The sequence below is a fragment of the Myotis brandtii genome, unplaced genomic scaffold (genome assembly GCF_000412655.1).
Source record: "Myotis brandtii unplaced genomic scaffold, ASM41265v1 scaffold78, whole genome shotgun sequence".
In the NCBI taxonomy this organism is placed as follows: Eukaryota; Metazoa; Chordata; class Mammalia; order Chiroptera; family Vespertilionidae; genus Myotis; species Myotis brandtii.
The window spans coordinates 2453446-2465103 of NW_005371131.1; the positions used below are offsets into that span (position 1 = coordinate 2453446).

Sequence of the window (11658 nt, forward strand, 5' to 3'; positions counted from 1 at the left end):
TTGGGAGATTTAAAAGAGTTTAAGTTGTGTAAGGTAGTTATCATCATCATCACTACTCTAATTCAGACCTCATCACTCACCAGTATTTCTTGTATTGCTGCTGCCATTCTCCACATAGCAGCCAAGATAGGTGTTTGTTGTTGTTTCTTAATGTAAATAAGGTTATTTTCCTGCTTAACTCTAGTGGTTCCCCAACATACTCAGAATAAAATCCAAACTCTCTACTTGCTTTACTAATCCCTGGCCCCAAACTCTTTGACTTCACTTCTTACTACTAACTTACTAAAGTAAAGGAAATGTCTTAAATTAACACTAGGTTTGTATCACATATATAATATTGTCTGTGGGATTGTGTAGTATATTTCTGACACTAAAAGCGTTCTACACTCTACATAGAAAGATCTACCTGTAGTTTTTAGATTCTTTTGCCTTTCCTCTATCAGATTGTCAGGAGATGAGCTTTATTCAGCTATTAAGCTATATAATAAGATTTGTATGTGTTTGTTTTAAGTATTTTGCCTGGACTTAAACTACTCTGTGGTGTGCAGCCACTAATGCAGGGGTCCTCAAACTACGGCCCACGGGCCACATGCGGCCCGCCGAAAACATTTATCCGGCCCGCCGGGTGTTTTTGCCGCCGCTGCCTGTCCTGCTTAGCAGCCGACTCGTCCCGGGTCCTCAGTGCGCATGTGTGGAATGTCTGAGGGACAGTGAACTGGCCCCCTGTTTAAAAAGTTTGAGGACCTCTGCACTAATGTTTCTGCATAGTGATTTTCACTCTCATTTTTACTTTTAAGCCTGACTAGCAGTCGCCCCTGTGTCTGCATGGCTTAGTGGTCAGCCAGTCATCTGGGCAGAGGTGCTGAAGCATCTCCAGCTTGTAAAGCTTTCGCCATCTATTTGTGGGTGGGAAGCACATCCGAAGTTCAGCCAGTTCTCAAGTTGGATTTTTCTTTCTCTTGGGGCCTCTCATATCTCCCCTTCATCTGTATAGATTCATAGTCAGTAAGGAGAGGGTATCCAGCTCTTCTGTGATTGTGTCATTTCCAGGGTCTCCCCTTTAGATTTCTGGCTGGCCCACCTCTCACTCACCCCGATTAGATCACAACCTCAAACTAGAAAAACTGTATTTTCCATTAGGTTTCTACTAAGTTTGCCACTTTCCACTGACAGCTGTGGGTTTTCTGCTGTCTCCTCCAAATGCCCCTGGTTGAGTCTACTGGTTTGCTTGGTCCCAGTCCTGGGCTGATAAAACCAAGTTGTCCCCAGCACTGCTGAGGGTCTGGGGGTGGGTTAGTGGGTTAGAATAGCCCTAGGCAATAAATTTGTAGACTCCTGCTAGTGTTACTCTAAGCTCTAGCAATTTTACAAAAAATTTCTCTGTTTATTAATTGCCTTTGATTGATTTCCAGAACCCTGAAAGACTGTTGGACAGCTTTGCCCAGTGTTCGTATTGTTTTCTTGTTTTGAGAAGAGGATTCCCTGACCTGTTCATGCCATCATAGCCAGAAGCCCCTTCCCATTTCATGGTAGTTTACAATTACTCACTGCATCTCCTCACCACTGTCCGTTTCTCTCCCTCTTTTTTCCCTATTGCCACCATTTCCCATTGTTTCAGGCTCCTGGATTATATGTTTCTGAATGATAGTATTAAAGGCGAACTCTGTTTCTAAATATAAATCTATACAATTAGAACCACTATTTGCTGTACAGTTTGGCATTATATTGACCAATTTATGTTCCTGAAGAAATATTGAAATGATATTAGAAATCCATGTGACACCCTAATGTTTAGATTGTGAATTTATTGGTGCTGAGGAGAAAATGGAAAGTCCCTTTCGAGCTGTGTCTACTAACAGAGATAGCACAGATTTTATAATTTGGGAAGTTGCTAACAATAAAATGGTAAATTATTAGGGATCTCTGTTGAAGGTATTATATTTTTAAGTGTTTATTTTAAACATGAGTGAATTCGCTGCTCTTAAGCCACTTGCCTTTGGAAGTTGTATGTGTGTGTGTGTTCTTGGGGGATGTGTGTATATAGAGAGATTGAATAGTTGAGCAGTGTATCATAAAATCTGGATTTGACAATGTTACATATCATTCTATTAAACTTTAACTACCTAATTAAATGTTTCTTAAAATGGGTGGGTCTGGTGATTCCTGTGGCCAATTAAATTCAAAATGTAGATAGGAAGCATTGTTATATATAAATAAATGATATCTTAACTTTGCATAACACTTTTTAGTTTAAAAATTGCTTCCACAGACAGTATTTTATTGTGGTTCATAAAGTAGCCCTTTGTGGTATGTTAAGGTATTCAAAGTCCATACTTTCCCCGCCAGCACTCAGCCTCCCGCTGCACAGCAGCAGGCAGTGTGGCTCTGCACTGGTCCTCTAAGCCAGCGGTCGCCAGCCTTTCCGACCTCACGGATCACCAATGGTCCACAGACCACTGGTTGGCGACCGCTGCTCTAAGCAGGCTCTTGGCCTCGTTTCCCACTCAGCCAAGTCAGCTCTGCTGGAATCCTTGCCTGGCGTGCCAAGTGAAGCCGGATTTGTGTATTCTTGATTTAGGCTCAAGTAGAATCCTAAGCTGACCGCTGTGTGTGGTACTTCCAAGGTGTGATTATTCTGTACTTTTGTCTCCCTAACTAAACTGTAAGCCTTTAAAGAAAAAGTTATTTTTGTCCATCTTTGCATTCCCTGACTTTTCACATACTTGGTCCTTAATAGTTACTCAGTAAATATTTCTTGGGGGAAAAATGAAAGAAGATACAGGTGTGCCAGGAGAGATCTGAGGAGCGAGAAGGGGGGTGGGGGCGCTTCTCGGTGGGATGGTGGTGATCTGGGCCTTGTATTGAGAGTGATTAGAATTTGAACATGTGTAGGTGATGGTGGAAGAATAGGAATGTCATTTCTCAAAGCAAAGGTGGAGAAATGGAAAAGGTCAAAATATCTTTGAATGAAAGCATGGGTTTCCATTCAGCTAAAGCAGGGGTCCTCAAACTTTTTAAACAGGGGGCCAGTTCACTGTCCCTCAGACCATTGGAGGGCCGGACTATAGTTTTAAAAAAAACTATGAACAAATTCCTATGCACGCTTGCACATATCTTATTTTGAAGTAAAAAAACAAAACGGGAACAAATACAATATTTGTATTTGCATGTGGCCCGCAGGCCGTAGTTTGAGGACCCCTGAGCTAAAGTTTTGGGTGTTGAGGCATACTAATGGGAAGTAAGCTGGAAGAGGGTCACTGGAGTACCTATTGGAAAGAGTATTTGAATACCTAACTGAGAAATGACTTTATTGAAGGTTTTTGTGCAAATCAATGGAAGTGAGAATTGTGCTTCCAGATTAATCTGCTGCGTATACAAGATGAGTAGAGAAGCCAGGACACTCTTAGGAAAGAGTCTTAGGCTTGGAGTTGATAATGAGGTTCTGGACTAGGGGATTGCAGTGCTTATGTAGAGGAGGGAATTAAAGAGAAATTATGAAGGTAGTATAGACAGGACTTGACAGCTGATTGGATGAGTAAAATAAGATCATTACCAAAGATTGTGTGATCCTTATGCAATAACTGTGTCTTGAATAAATCATTTTACCTCCCGAGTTTCAGTTTCCTCATCTATCAAATGAATATATCTGATAGGATTAGAGTGAGAATAAATTATAAATGTTTGGAAATTACTTGTTTAAATAGTTCTTTAAGATAATTGCTTTTTAAATCAGTTGTTCTGATTGATGTCACTTACATGTGCTTTTCTTTATTATTGTGAGCTACAACAGTATTTTAATACTGGTCTTGTTTATGTTGGATAGTCCCATCTTATTGATGGGGAGAACAAAAGAAAGGACTTCTCATACAAAAAGGAGAAATAAGCAATGAAATCTGGAATTTTATCTCTAAAATGTTTTTAGAAATTGATTTTAACATTGTGTTCTTAAGATGAGAGCTTGTTTTGACAGTCAGTTGGTCTCATACTGTGCATTAGCAAGGGAGCGCAGTTAGGGGTCTCCCACCTGGGTCTGCAAAGGCTTGATTATCCCTGAGCCTGCTGCAGAGAAGAAAGGACAGCAGTTCCTGTATGTTTAGATGTCTTTCCAAATGCCAGCAGGCATGAAAAACCAAAGTGTTTGAAGTAAACAAGCTTTGGTGAATAATCTTCCGATCTGAGGTTCATATTTATATACATATTCTGCCTACTTATTAGATTATACATTTCTTGAGGCAGGAACCATTGTCCTCTTCTTATTACTCCTATCCTATCTAATAATAGAGAAACACGGTAATTAACCGTAACTTCGCTACCCTTCCCATGGGCTAATCAATGAGATATGCAAATTAACTGCCAACCAAGATGGCGGCCGGCAGCCAGGCAGCTGAAGCGAACAGGAGGCTTGCTTGCTCCAGTGATGGAGGAAGCCAAGGTTCCCCGCCTGCCTTGCAGTAGGGATGAATTAGGGTGTTACTGAAGATTACATAATATTGGAGAATTCAAACTGACAGCTCCTCACTTCTGCTTCTTACATTCTTACCTGCCATTCCTGAACAAGTTAATTTAAATTCATTAGGTAGAGCTGAGCAAGGAAATTAGATGTGCACAGGAGAGGGGAGTATATATCTAAAAGCAATAAGCACACCTAGGACATAATTTTGGTCTCTAAGTACCTTTCTCCACTATAATGAACCAGAGGTTCTCAAAGAAATGGCTAGACCAGGCTGAGTCAAGGAAAAATAAAAACTATGCCTGAAATATCTTATTGGAAGAAAAATAAAAACTAAACAAATCCTCAAAGAACAGTGAGAACTCAGAAAAGGTATAAAGAAATCAGTAGAAAGAGGCTCTCACTAGCCAAAAATTAGACAATTTAAGCATAAAAATAAACAATGTTAATAAACAAATACAACCAATTCTATAAAACAGCAAATATTGAGTCCATATAAGTATAAATAAACTGTTAAGTATTGATTAGAAAGAGATCTTAAATTATATCTTTGAGAAATACTTATCCTATATAATAAAAGGCTAATACGCAAATTGACCGAACGGGAATGACTGGTCACTATGATGTGCACTGACCAACAGGGGGCAGATGCTCAATGCAGGAGCTGCCCCCTGGTGGTCAGTAAGCTCCCACAGGGGGAGCACCACTCAGCCAGAAGTCCTGAGCCAGGCTCACAGCTGGTGAGCAGAGCAGCAGTGGCCGGAGCCTCTCCCACCTTCTCGGCAGTGCTAAGGATGTCTGCCTGCTGGCTTAGGCCCACTCCAATCCCTCGAGGGCTCCCAGACTGCGAGAGGGCACAGGCCGGGCTGAGGGCCCTCCCCCCCCCCACCCCCGCCCCAAGTGCACAAATTTTTGTGCACTGGGCCTCTAGTTGGTATATAATTGATGTTTATTCTTGGGCTTTCGAGCTTACCGCTAAATAAAGGTGGCTCTGACCCCACATTGTCCACCATCCTCGGTCTCTTCGCTACATCCTTTCTTTGGAGATGCAATCTGATTTTCTTGCCCTCCTCTACTGTCAGAAGATTAGTCTGACCAGCTTCCCTTGGAATTACCCACTGACTCCCTTGTGGATTGGTTACCCACTAAAACATAGCCAAAAAGTTGTACCCCTTAAAAATGGGCCCATTTGCCCAAATAAGGACTTGTGGAACATAGTGGAAAAAATGGGGTGCAAATCTTTCTATCACGTGATGTATTGTTGGGCTCTATTACCTTCAGCCTGCAACAGAGGGATTATTATCAGCACATTCTCCTTCAGACTAGAGTTAGAGGCCTGGGGCGTCAAGGGTCATGTGAGACTCAAAACATCCTTTCGATATATTGTTAACTTCATGATTATTGCTTCCTCTCAAGGGTGTGAAGCACAAACACACACATATCCTTTAGATGTGCTTAGGGTATAAAATACATCACAGTTTTATTTTATACAAATTTGAATTGTTCAGAACTGAAATGGGATATAGAAAAATTAATGAAATTTCACTTTGGGACAACTTTTAAACTGTTAAAGAATAAAATTTGACTAAGAAAATTATAAAGATCTTATTGGCTTTATTCAGTGATTCATGAATTGATTAGCATCCAATCTAGCAGATAGAAAGGAGCTCTGAAGAGCTGTACAAAGCAAGAGATTTTATAGGCCGAAGGGAGCAGGAACAAGGAAGTCCTACTGGGCATTTGCTAATTGGTTAAAGCAGGGTTGCTCTCCTTATATGGAGGAAAGGGAAATCTTGGAGCTGGGTGTGGCACCTTGTGCTGAGCAGGCAAGTGCTGGTTGGTTGATGTAGGCCTGCCTTTTCTGGGAAAGCCAAGCATAGACGTTTTAGTTAGGTTTTGGTTTGTTGACATGGGCCTTGGCATAAGCAACTCCATTTTGGGTCCAGTCTAGTTCCTTTTAACAGAACCAATGTGAATCTTCCTAAATGAAAACTTTGTTAATAATTGCCTAATTTCAAGCTATCTGCATTGTGTGGCAATTCACAGGGCAGTTCTACTCTTAGCAGTTATAGAAATATCTTCTATCCTTTGGTAAGTTTAGTCTTGAATTTTGCAGTTTTCAGAACCGCATCCCTTATACTGTATGTGACTAACTTTGTAACACTGAAAATATCTAATTCATCCTGTGAGGAAGATTCACCTTGACTGAAGACCAACCCCCATCCAAAAGCTACTTGTCTACAGTCTCTTTTCCACAGTTCTAAACTCCAAAAGTCCTGAAAAAACTGATTTTCGTAAGTTTACAGCAAACCTCACAACCTATATATAATCTCTATTTATGTGAATATGCATACATTTTGCTAAAGAACTATCACTGTCCCACGTCTCACTAAGGGTTTTACATTATAGATTATACCCATTATTGCCTGCCAAAATCCTAAAAATTCTGAATTCTGATATACATTTGGCCCTAAAGTTTTCAGATAGAGTCAAACGGCAGAGAGATGGAAAGTACAAGAAAGAGGTAAGAAAATTAGAGGACCAGTCTAGAATATCCAGCATCTCATAATACAAGTCTCAGAAAGAAAGATAAAGTGTATAGGGTGGGAATCATCAGCGAAGTCATTCAAGAAAACTTTCATGGACTGAAGGGCAATAATTTCCAATTTATGAGACCATGGGATTCCCAGCAAAATAGACCAAAATGAAATAAATCTACATTAAGGCATATCTGTGTGGGATTTTTTTAAAATTCTTTATTAGTTAAGGTATTACAACACCACCACCACCACCACTCATGTTCTCATCCCCCTGTTGTCCATGTCCATTGGTTTGGCTTATATGCATGCATACAAGTCCTTTGGTTGATCTCTTCCCCTTACCCCCTCCCTCGCTGGCTATACCAGAGAGAATGGGAGGAAGTCACATACAAGAAGATGGGAATCATGATGCCTTCAGATTTCTCAGCAGCAACACTGGGAGCTAGACAACAAGTGCAAGTTGCCTTCAGAATCCTAAAGGAATTTTTTTTAACCTAGATTTCTATACCCAAACACTCATTAAAATGAGTTGTTTTAATAGATGTTTTAGGCATGAATCAGATTCTCAAGAGATTTACTGTGTAAATTGAATTTCCCCTCCTTCCCATTAGCCTTACAGAGGTGAAAATAAGAAATTACTACATCCCAGGAAACAGAAGAAAATTAAATATTGAAGGAAATGGATACTTCATAAATCAAAATATTGTTCCTGAATTACAAGATTCCTTTTATCTCGCATAAAGTTTTATGATAAAGACTTGGAAGGTTATACTTCACCTTGTATTGCCAGAGTTCTCTTTCAGCCCAGAACAGAACATTGATTCACAATGTATAAATAATTAAAATATTTTTATGTTTCATAGAGGAGTCAGAAAAATTCATCCATTTCCCAGTTATACACATTTTAAAATTTGAGTTTAGCAAAACAGAACATTTTTAGTCCTCATTTCTAGAATGAGGTTTTGAGACTTAAAATCTGATGTGCTGTTCAGTGTAAAAGCCCCGGGCTCTCTGCAGTGTTGACAGATAGCTGGGCCTCACTGGGCGGCTGCGTTGTTTGAAGCGTGGATGTACAGACGAGTCAGTGGGTCCCATCTAGCGTTGCCACTGCCAGTCCTACTGTAAACTCTCAGTCACAGACTCCAGCCTCTTCTGTTTCATCCCCTGCCCAGTGAATAAATTAGGTCAGGAAATGACCACAGAAGGAAAAGACAGAACCTTCGGAGATTGTTTATATAGGCAGTAAAGTTGCTCAGTGGCTAGCAATAGAAAATAAAGCAAACCAATGCTGTATTGACTGAGATTTTTCTCAGAACAGTTTAACTGTCCACTTTTCACAAAGATATAGCTAAAAACTTTTTCTTATTCTCTGAATGTTGTCTGTCTCAATAATTAGTCTATATTAAGGTAAACTTAAAGTTGAGAATGTCTAATGGGAAATAGCTAATTACATGGAATATACATTTTCTATTCCTGTGTCTATTCAGTACCAAAAATCTACTTTGCAGCCCCTTTGAGTATCAATTTAGTAGTTCTCTGTCATTTTTCCTTTGTAAATGTCAGTGTGCCTGGCTGGTTTTCTTTCTTCTAGCTTTTCCTCCCCTTTGTGGCCTCACCTGCTCGTCTCCCTTCAAGTATAGAATACCTGTCACCTCTTGTAGTTTTTCTTGTCTCTTGCCCCATGCCTATCTCCACCCAGGAGAAGTCCTGCTCCTTCAGGTGAGTATTCTAAGAAAGGGAGAGAATGGGGTCCACGCATGTTCACCCTTCTGATGAGAAGAAGATAAGAGAACATGGTGCAGTGTGAGAAAGGAGGTGGATTAGCACATGAGGCTGGGCTGCCTGGTTTTGAATTCCTACTCTTCCACTTAATAATATGTGACCTTGGGCAACTAGTTTAATCACTCTGTGCTATAGTTTCTGCCTCTGTCAATTGGTGATAATAATAGTATCTTCCTCATAGAGTATTGTGAGAATTTTAAAAAATAATACATTTAAATACAATATAATATAGTGGTTAAGTACATGTACTCGAGCCAGACTACCTGTGTTCAAATGCCTGCTTCATTACTTTGGCAATACTTCTATTCCTCAGACTCCTCATCTGAAAAATAGGCTTAAAAATAGTACCTACTATGTTCTCAAGTTTAAAAAAAAAAAGTACCTACTGTTACAATTGTTGAAAGAATTATATGAGTTAAAATATAGAGAGTATAGTATGTAGGCCAATATCGGCAAATAGTTAACACTATTTAAATATTACTTATTATTAAAAGGCTTAGATAAGAATTTGTTGTATAGTATACACTCAATAAATAGTTGATATTTTACAGGAAATTCCCATTTTCAACAATATTCTGTAAGAAGAAAGATTATGGTTTTGAAGAGAGGAAAGCATATTAGAGCCACAATATGATGCCACTATCTTTCCTCCTCCCACCAAATAATTTAAATGAACATGGCAATACTAAGCAACTAGAACTCTATACACAGTTGAGTATAAGTTAGTATAGTGCTTTGAAAAAGTGATCCTTTATTAAGGCTGAACCTTACACATATTCTTAACCCAGCAAATCCATTCCTAGACTCATTTACACACAAAAGAAATGCATGCTCCATGTAACAAGACATAACAGAAATATTCATGTAACAAAGAACTTAATAGCCAAAAACTGGAAGCAACTCATATAAATTCTGTATGTTTATAAAACCGGGGGATGGAGAGGATGAATTATGACCTGTATATAAAATATGTGTAAAAGAAGGCAGACAAAAAAGTACATATGGTGTGATCCCCCACCCCACCCCCCTGCTTTTTTTTTTTTTTTTTAAGTTCAAAAATGGTAAAACTAATTTTGCCATCAGGATAGTGGTGACCCTTCGGCAGGGGACCCGTGACTGGAGTTGAACCCAGGGTGCTTCTGGAGTTCTGCTACTTGATCTAATTTGATGGTTACCTGGGTGTATTTTCTTTGTGAAAATTCATTCTGCTATATGCTTATTATTTGTGCATTTGTATATATTATGTATGTTAAACTTTAATTGAAAATTTATATTAACTCAAAAAGCTTGAGAATTTTGGAAACAATAGTTCACTTTTTCCACTTGCCAAGCTTTCTAGAATTGCCCAGGCTGGGTGGCTCAGTTGGTAGGAATGTTGTCTCATGCACCAAAAAAGTTGTAGGTTCGAGTCCAGGTACGGGCACTTATGGGAGGCAACCAATTGATGTTTCTCTTCCTCTTTCCTCCTTTTTCTCTCTAAAAAATAAGTAAAAAACAAAACCATATCCTCGGGTGAGGATTAAAAATATACTTCATACTTTAAAAAATTGTAGGTGTTCCTACACACACTTTCTGTCTGTCTGATTTTGGCAGCCAAGATTGGGGAATACAAAACAAAACAAAAAGTAGGTGCTCCTTACAGTGCCAGAAAATTAACCAATGTGGCTTCTAAACTTGTCTTAATTTAGGTCTCCGGGGCTGTAAAAAACTCAGGAGCAACAAATAAGTAGCTTGGGAAATGTACTTTGAAGTAGTCATTAGTTTTCATTTACCTGTCATCTCACATACAGTGCTACAGATACAGGAACCACAGATGGGGTGGGCAAAAGTAGGTTTATGGCTGTGAATTCGCAGAACAGAGTTTATTCTTGTATTATTATTTACTAGAGGCACGGTGCACTGATTCGTGCACCAGTGGGGTCCCTCAGCCTGACCTGTGCCCTCTCGAAATCCGGGACCCCTCAGGGGATGTCAGACTGCTGGTTTTACCCCAATTCCTGCAGGCCAATGCCGCCTGCTGCTCCCACCTGCCGCTCATGCTCATCCTGGCCCTGCTGCGTCTGCCCCAAGCTTGTGCCCAGTCATTCCCGATCGGGAGAGGCTCGTGCCATCGCAGCGGCGCTCGCCAACCATAAGCCCTGCATCTGGCGCCCATTGGTCAGCTGAGCAGCACTCCTGCTGTGGGAGCACACTGGCCACCAGGGGGCAGCTCCTGCGTTGAGCGTCTGCCCCGTGGTGGTCAGTGAGCATCATAGTGACAGGTTGACCAACCGTTCAGTTGTTCAGTCACTTAAAAATTTATATAGAGAGAGATTAACTAGAGGTCCAGTGCACAGAATTGTGCACCGGTGGGGTCCCTCGGCCTGTCCAGCACCCTCTTGCAATCTGGGACCCCTCGGGGAATGTTGGAGAGCTGGTTTTGGCCCAATCCCCACAGGCCAGTCTGAGGGACCCCTTCAGTGCACAAATCCATGCACTGGGCCTCTAGTATACATATAACATCTTTGGTTAATCTCTTCCTGCCATCCTCCCTGCCCCCTTCCCTCTGAGATTCATCAGTCTGTTCCATGACTGTGCATTGAACGTCTGCCCCCTAGTGCACATCATAGCAGTTGGCTGGTTGCTTAGGCTTTTATATATATAGACTAGAGGCCCGGTGCACAAAAATTTGTGCACTCGGGGGGTGGAGGGGGGCGGTCCCTCAGCCCGGCCTGTGCCCTCTCGCAGTCTGGGACCCCTCGGCAGATAACGACCTGCTGGCTTAGGCCTGCTCCTGGGTGGCGGAGGGCAGGCCCAATCCCTAGGTGCAGCCCCTGGTCGGGCTCAGAGCAGGGCTGATTGGGGAGTTGGGGCGCCGCCCTCTGTCATGCACAGAGCAGGGCGGAT

At 41.1% G+C, this 11658-nt stretch overlaps 1 protein-coding gene across 24 annotated transcripts in view; it reads left to right on the plus strand.

Moving 5' to 3' along the window:
* The window catches only part of RBFOX2 (RNA binding protein, fox-1 homolog (C. elegans) 2), a 197094-nt gene that overhangs the window by 140976 nt on the left and 44460 nt on the right, over nucleotides 1–11658 (plus strand). The gene's annotated exons all lie outside the window — the stretch shown is intronic.